Source organism: Natator depressus, chromosome 2 (assembly GCF_965152275.1).
Source record: "Natator depressus isolate rNatDep1 chromosome 2, rNatDep2.hap1, whole genome shotgun sequence".
In the NCBI taxonomy this organism is placed as follows: domain Eukaryota; kingdom Metazoa; phylum Chordata; order Testudines; family Cheloniidae; genus Natator; species Natator depressus.
This window is the reverse complement of record NC_134235.1, coordinates 37,662,536-37,669,685: the sequence shown is the minus strand read 5'-3', so window position 1 is coordinate 37,669,685 and position 7,150 is coordinate 37,662,536. Positions and strand designations below refer to the sequence as shown.

The following is a 7,150-nucleotide window of genomic DNA, read 5'->3' as shown; positions in this document are numbered from 1 at the left end:
CCTTCGATGGCTCAGCTGGTAGAGCAGAGGACTGTAGGTTATTTCTCCTGGGAATCCTTAGGTCGCTAGTTCAACTCCGGCTTGAAGGAACTGGCTTTTAGAGGGGGAATTAGCTCAAATGGTAGAGCGCTTGCTTAGCATGTGAGAGGTAGTGGGATCAATACCTGCATTCTCCAAGCTGCTGCTGTTGATGCAGCTGCTCTTTCCTTCCCATCACTCTCTTTTGCAGTAGAGGGGGAATTAGCTCAAATGGTAGAGCACTCGCTTAGCATGTGAGAGGTAGCGGGATCAATACCTGCATTCTCCAAGCTGCTGCTGTTGGTGCAGCTGCTCTTCCCCTGCCATCGCTCTCTTTTGGGGGGGAGAGATAGCTCAGTGGTTTGAGCATTGGCCTGCTAAACCCAGGGTTGTGAGTTCAATCCTTGCGGGGGCCATCTAGGGATCTGGGGCAAAAATTGGGGATTGGTCCTGCTTTGAGCAGGGGGTTGGACTAGATGACCTCCTGAGGTCCCTTCCAACTCTGATATTCTATGATTCTAAGGTCCAATAATTGGTACTGACATCACTTGTTTGTTAATGCATATAAAAAGGTAAATTCTTAAAGGGTTCATTGCTAATATAGTAATAGGTGATACCGGCAGTAGAATGTCTGTGCCTAATTGGTTAAAGAAAGTGAGCGAAGCCAAACAGCAAAAATTAAGATGTTTGTACACTAATGCGAGGAGCCTTGGTAACAAAATGGAGGAACTAGAGCTATTGGTGCAGGAAGTGAAACCAGATATTATAGGGATAACAGAAACATGGTGGAATAGTAGTCACGACTGGAGTACAGGTATTGAAGGGTATGTGCTGTTTAGGAAAGACAGAAATACAGGCAAAGGTTGTGGAGTAGCATTGTATATCAATCAGAGCCGGCTCTAGGATTTTTGCCGCCCCAAGCAAAAAAATTTTTGGCCGCCCCCGCTTTTTTTTCGTGCCCCGCCCCTGGCTCTGCCCCAACTCCACCCCTTACCAACCCCTTCCCCAAATTCCCAGCCCCGCCTCCTCCCCCGGGCGTGCCACATTCCCCCCCACCATTGCTTCCTGCGGCTCCCCCCCAGCAACCCTCCGCCCTAGCTCACCTCCACTCCGCCTGCTCCCCTGAACACGCTGCCGCTCCGCTTCTCCCCCCTCCCTCTCAGGCGAGGGAGCGGCAGCGAGTTCAGGAGAGCAGGCGGAGTGGAGGTGAGCAAGGGTGGGGGGGGAGCTCAGGAAGTAAAGGGGGGGTAGAGGAACCGCTCCCCACCCCAGCTCACCTCCGCTCCACAGCCACCGCCTCCCCTAAGCGTGCCACCGCTCGGCTTCTCCTCCCTCCCTCCCTCCCAGGCTTGCCGCGCGAAACAGGCAGGGGAGGTGAGGAGCGGCGGTGGTGCGCTCAGGGGAGCAGGCGGAGGTGGAGCGGAGGCGAGCTGGAGCGGCGGGGGCACATTTCTAGGGGCCCCTAGAAATGTGCTGCCCCAAGCACCTGCTTGTTTTGCTGGTGCCTAGAGCTGGCCCTGACATCAATGATGAGGTAGACTGTAAAGAAATAAGAAGTGATGGAATGGATAAGACAGAGTCTGTCTGGGCAAAAATCACATTGGAGAAGAAAGCTACTAGAGCCTCCCCTGAGATAGTGCTTGGGGTGTGTTATAGACTGCCGGGATCCGATCTGGAAAAGGATAGAGACCTCTTTAATGTTTTCAATGAAGTAAATACTAATGGGAAATGTGTGATCATGGGAGACTTTAACTTCCCAGATATAGACTGGAGGACAAATGCTAGTAATAATAATAGGGCTCAGATTTTCCTAGATGCTATAGCTGATGGATTCCTTCACCAAGTAGTTGCTGAACCAACAAGAGGAGATGCCATTTTAGATTTGGTTTTGGTGAGCAGTGAGGAACTCATAGAAGAAATGGTTATAGGGTACAACCTTGGTTCGCGCAATCATGAGCTAATTCAGTTCAAACTAAATGGAAGGATAAACAAAAATAGATCTGTGACTAGGGTTTTTTATTTCAAAAGGGCTAATTTTAAAAAAATTAAGGAAATTAGTTAGGGAAGTGGATTGGACTGAAGAACTTGTGTATCTAAAGGCGGAGGAGGCCTGGAATTACTTCAAGTCAAAGTTGCAGAAACTATCAGAAGCCTGCATCCCAAGAAAGGGGAAAAAACTCATAGGCAGGAGTTGTAGACCAAGCCGGGTGAGCAAGCATCTCAGAGAGGTGATTAAGAAAAAGCAGAAAGCCTACAAGGAGTGGAAGATGGGAGAGATCAGCAAGGAAAGCTACCTTATCGAGGTCAGAACATGTAGGGATAAAGTGAGAGAGGCCAAAAGCCATGTAGAGTTGAACCTTGCAAAGGGAATTAAAACCAATAGTAAAAGGTTCTATAGCCGTATAAATAGGAAGAAAACAAAGAAAGAAGAAGTGGGACCGCTAAACACTGAGGATGGAGTGGAAGTTAAGGATAATTTAGGCATGGCCCAATATCTAAACAAATACTTTGTCTCAGTCTTTAATGAGGCTAATGAGCAGCTTAGGGATAATGGTAGGGTGACAAATGGGAATAAGGATATGGAGGTAGATATTACCACATCCGAGGTAGAAGCCAAACTTGAACAGCTTAAAGGGGCTAAATTGGAGGGCCAAGATAATCTTCATCCAAGAATATTAAGGGAAATGGCATGTGAAATTGCAAGCCCATTAGCAAGAATTTTTAATGAATCTGAGTTACTACAGAGAATTCTTTCCTGCGTGTCTGGTTGGTGAGTCTTGCCCACCTGCTCAGGGTTTAGCTGATCGCCATATTTAGGGTCGGGAAGGAATTTTCCTCCAGGGCAGGTTGGCAGAGGCCCTGGGGATTTTTCGCCTTCCTCTGCAGCGAGGGGCACGGGTCACTTGCTGGAGGATTCTCTGCACCTTGAAGTCTTTAAACCATGAGTTGAGGACTTGAATAGCTCAGACATAGGTCAGGGGTTTGTTACAGGAGTGGGTGGGTGAGATTCTGTGGCCTGCGTTGTGCAGGAGGTCAGACTAGACTATCATAATAGTCCCTTCTGACCTTCAAGTCTATGAGTAACTCCTCACTTAAAGTCGTCCCGGTTAATGTTGTTTCGTTGTTATGTTGCTGATCAATTAGGGAATATGCTCGTTTAAAGTTGTGCAATGTTCCCTTATAACGTAGTTTGGCAGCTGCCTGCTTTGTCCACCGCTTGCAGGAGGAGCAGCCCGTTGCAGCTAGCTGGTGGGGGCTTGGAACCAGGGTGGACCGGCAGTAGGGTGACAAGATGTCCCGGTTTTATAGGGACAGTCCTGATATTTGGGGTTTTGTCTTATATAGGCGCCAATTACCCCCCATTCCCTGTCCCGATTTTTCACACTTGCTGTCTGGTCATCCTAACCAGCAGCCCCCCTATCAGCTCCCCGTTCCCCTAAGTTCCCTGTGCGGCAGCCGCCCAGAAAGCTATCAATTGCCGGCAGTACAGCTGACCCTCCCCCTACTGCCATGTGCTGCTCCTGCCCTCTGCCTTGGAGCTGCTCCCTGGAGCCTCCCGCTTGCTGTGCGGGCAGGAAGGAAGGGGAGATAATGTCAGGGTGTCCCCCTCCCCCCTGCTCCTGCAACCTGCTTACCCCATTTTCCATAGAGCAGGGGGGACACATGACAGGGCTCAGGATGGAGGGAGCTTCCTGGCAGCAGCTGCCATCTCAGCTTGCTGATTAACTTTAAAAGGCAGTGTACTTAAAGGAGCAATGTGCATCTCTCTCTCACACACAGGGTGTGTGTCTCTGTCTCTGTCTGCCATACTGTCTGCCCTCCTTCCATTCGTGCTGCCCTGTAGAGTGTGAGGCCACATTAACAACAATGGGTTAACCCTTGAGGGCTCAGCTGATTGCTAGTTCATCATTTAGCAGTAAGGCATTTCCTGGGAAATATCCCACCCTCTGACTTCACCACCTCGACCAAGCTTCACAATCATCATCGCTGTGTACCAGTATTAAATTGTTTGTTTAAAACTTATACTGTGTGTGTGTGCATATATATATATATATATAATATAGTCTTTTGTCTGGTGAAAAAAAATTCCCTGGAACCTAACCCCCCCATTTACATTAATTCTTATGGGGAAATTGGATTCGCTTAGCATCGTTTCACTTAAAGTCACATTTTTCAGGAACATAACTACAACGTTAAGCGAGGAGTTACTGTACCTGCCTGACCCAGTTAGAGTCAACTAATATGGGTCTAAACACCCCTGAGTTTAGCCTGTTTCTAAGTGTCTTATAAGTTCAGATGCTTTTAAGTATTTTGTTACTGTTTGGATGAAGTGAATTGCTTGTTATTTAGGCTTTTTTAGGGATGTTCAGAGCAATTGTATAAATATCATTCAGACTTTGGATTTAATAAAGGAATTTATGGTTAAATGAGTGCCATGGTAATACCCTGCACAAACAATAATTCCAACAGCTGGTCTGTCAGACCATGGCTCCTCTCTTGCAAACCACAGGAGTTCTTCCAGAGGGAGAAGCTGTGGCACTTTTAGCTGCAAAGTCTCTCCCTCCTTTTCTGGTTTCCCCTTTTTATGGTGGAAGGAGACAGGGCTGGGGGAGACTTATAGATGAAGGCGTGACAGGATGGAATACATCTGGGCCAAATAGTGAGATCCATTTTATATTGTAACCTCCATTTTGGATTAGGACACCCATTTGTGTTACATGCTGAACTTGTGTCTGAGGCCTTGTCTACACTACAGAGTTTTGTTGCTAAAAGTCAGCTTTTGTTCACAAAACACTGGAGGTGTACACACTATAATACTACTTCTGCCAACAAAATAAAGCCACCTCGACGAGGAACATAGAGCTTTTTGCGGCAAAGTTAGATAGATAAAGTGTCAGTGTACACAGTGTGCTTGGTTATGTCACTTTAAATGGCCTCCAGGAGATGCTTCTGTTTATTGTTTCTTGTGCTTCTGCAGATGTGGCCTTTAGGGGAACCCCCTACACATGGGCGGATCACCTCTGCCAGATAAGGAAGTGACTGAGCAGGAGCTGTTTCGAGAGGTGCTCCGATCCTCAGATGCTGAAAAACAAGAACACAGGGCATGGAGAAAGACTGTAAATGAACATTAGAAACATTATAAAATAGACAGGCAGGACAGGAAGGAGAGTCAGGAGTGAATTTTAATGGGTCAGGAGCGGATGATAAAAGTGATGGAGAAGTAAACGGAGATGTTGAAGTCCCTAATCGCACTGCCAGCAGAATGCGTGCACCCCTCGTCCTGCAGCCAATACAGAACTGCTTGCCATGCTCTCTCCAAACTCCTCCCACACACATTCCTTGCATCTTCCTGGCCCGTCTAAGTACCCTGTTCACTCCACCCCTTCGAACAGCTTCCAAAATTATAACTGGAGTTACACACAGCTATGAGAGCCTACATCAGGACACTGCCCTTCACTATTATCTCCCTTTCCACCACTTGTTACTTGGTTGGTGAACTCTAATTACAGAACTCACAACCAGTTTGGGGTTTGTGCCCTGTTTCTTAACAGTCTGCCCTGAGGTTGATATTCTAGCTTGTGAGTCACTCCAGACAGTGGGTCCTACTTCACTTCAATTTCATTTATCACTATGATCTCATTCGCAATGGAGCTGTCAATGCTAGCCTTTGATCACCTCATGATGCCAGCCTCCACTGCCCACTTGCTAAATTTTAAAACAAATACCTTTGTGCTTTCTCCCATGCTAACCTATGTGCATGGAAGGCTGTGACAATGGTCGCTGGAGGGGCTGTACTGAGAATGCTCAGTCAGGGGAAACTGCAAAGAGTAGGGCAGACGATCCCCAAATCTGGTGGTTTATTCTTATAATTAGATTCACCAAGCCAGTAACAAAACAGCTTCAGCAAAACAAAACTACCTTACTAATTACCAAGAAGCCAAAATACAATTCCCTTTAAGCAATCCAGCCTTTGGCTCCTACCCAGACAGCCAAGTCTATATAGTGAGGGTTATTTAAAACCTTATTCGTCATATATAAAGTTCTACCAATCCCAAGAGACCGAATGCATTACCACAAGGTCAATGAATATTTCAGATCTTACCCAAATACACACTTACAGCCAATTCTCATGAATTTAGTCAAAAATTTATTAAAAAAGAAAAGAGTTACTATGGTTAAAGATGATACATACAGATATGAGTAAAGTTCTTAGGTCAGTTTCAGTAGCAGAGATGGTGAAACTGCTAATTTGTGAAAGTCCTTCCAGAATCAGTTCAATAGGTTATAGTCCAATAAGCAGTCCATGTGCAGAGTTTGTTCCAATTCTTTCATGAGAAATTGCAGGGCTAATCCAGAGTCGACCTGGAGATCTCAATCCTGCAGTTTGAACTTCCCATGACAAAGTTTAAGCAGATCTGAGATAGTAAGGATCAATTCCCAAAGTCCCTTTATAGCCAAAGCTCAGCTGATTAGCCTCTTGTCAGCAAATGATCACAGCAGGCATTCCTTGGATGAAGAATAGGTAATGTACATTGTTGCTTTGAAGTAAATCTCTATTTCCTAGGCATACACCGATAACTAGGTACACTGATAAACTATAAGGCAATTAACCACTCAAACGGTTCCTAGATAGTTTACTACAAACTTCAAAGAGAAATAAACACAATGATTTTATTACATAACAAGTTTCATCTAAATGTTAATATCCCCTTTATATCTCTGAATCAATAGACTATAGTGATGAAAAATTACAGCTAGGAACAGAAGTTTAGCATCTATAAGCTAATTAGATTACATTGTTAAACTTCTAACAAGATATAGGTAAACACAGTGTGACAAAGTTCCTCCTCTACCTTGGTGGGTCTTGCGCTTATTGGCGGATTTGCTCGCCTTGGAGCTTCACGGCAGCCCTCAGCTTGGCCATTTTTCTGAACCCACAGTCCAGGTCGACTCCTCCTGTGTCTGACCAGGAGTTGGGAGGTTTGGGGGGACCCGGGCCCGCCTTCTACTCCGGGTTCTAGGGCCCTGTGGAATGCAGCTGTCTAGAGTGCCTCCTGGAACAGCTGTGCGACAACTACAACTCACTGGGCTACTTCTCCATGGTCTTCTCCCAGCACCTTCTTTATCCTCC

At 46.2% G+C, this 7,150-nt stretch overlaps 1 non-coding gene across 1 annotated transcript; it reads left to right on the top strand.

Moving 5' to 3' along the window:
- TRNAY-GUA (transfer RNA tyrosine (anticodon GUA)) lies at positions 1-89 on the top strand. Its single transcript is given in 2 exon segments — positions 1-37; positions 54-89. It is a non-coding gene; the product is annotated as a tRNA-Tyr (tRNA).
- The last annotated feature ends 7,061 nt before the right edge of the window (positions 90-7,150 follow it).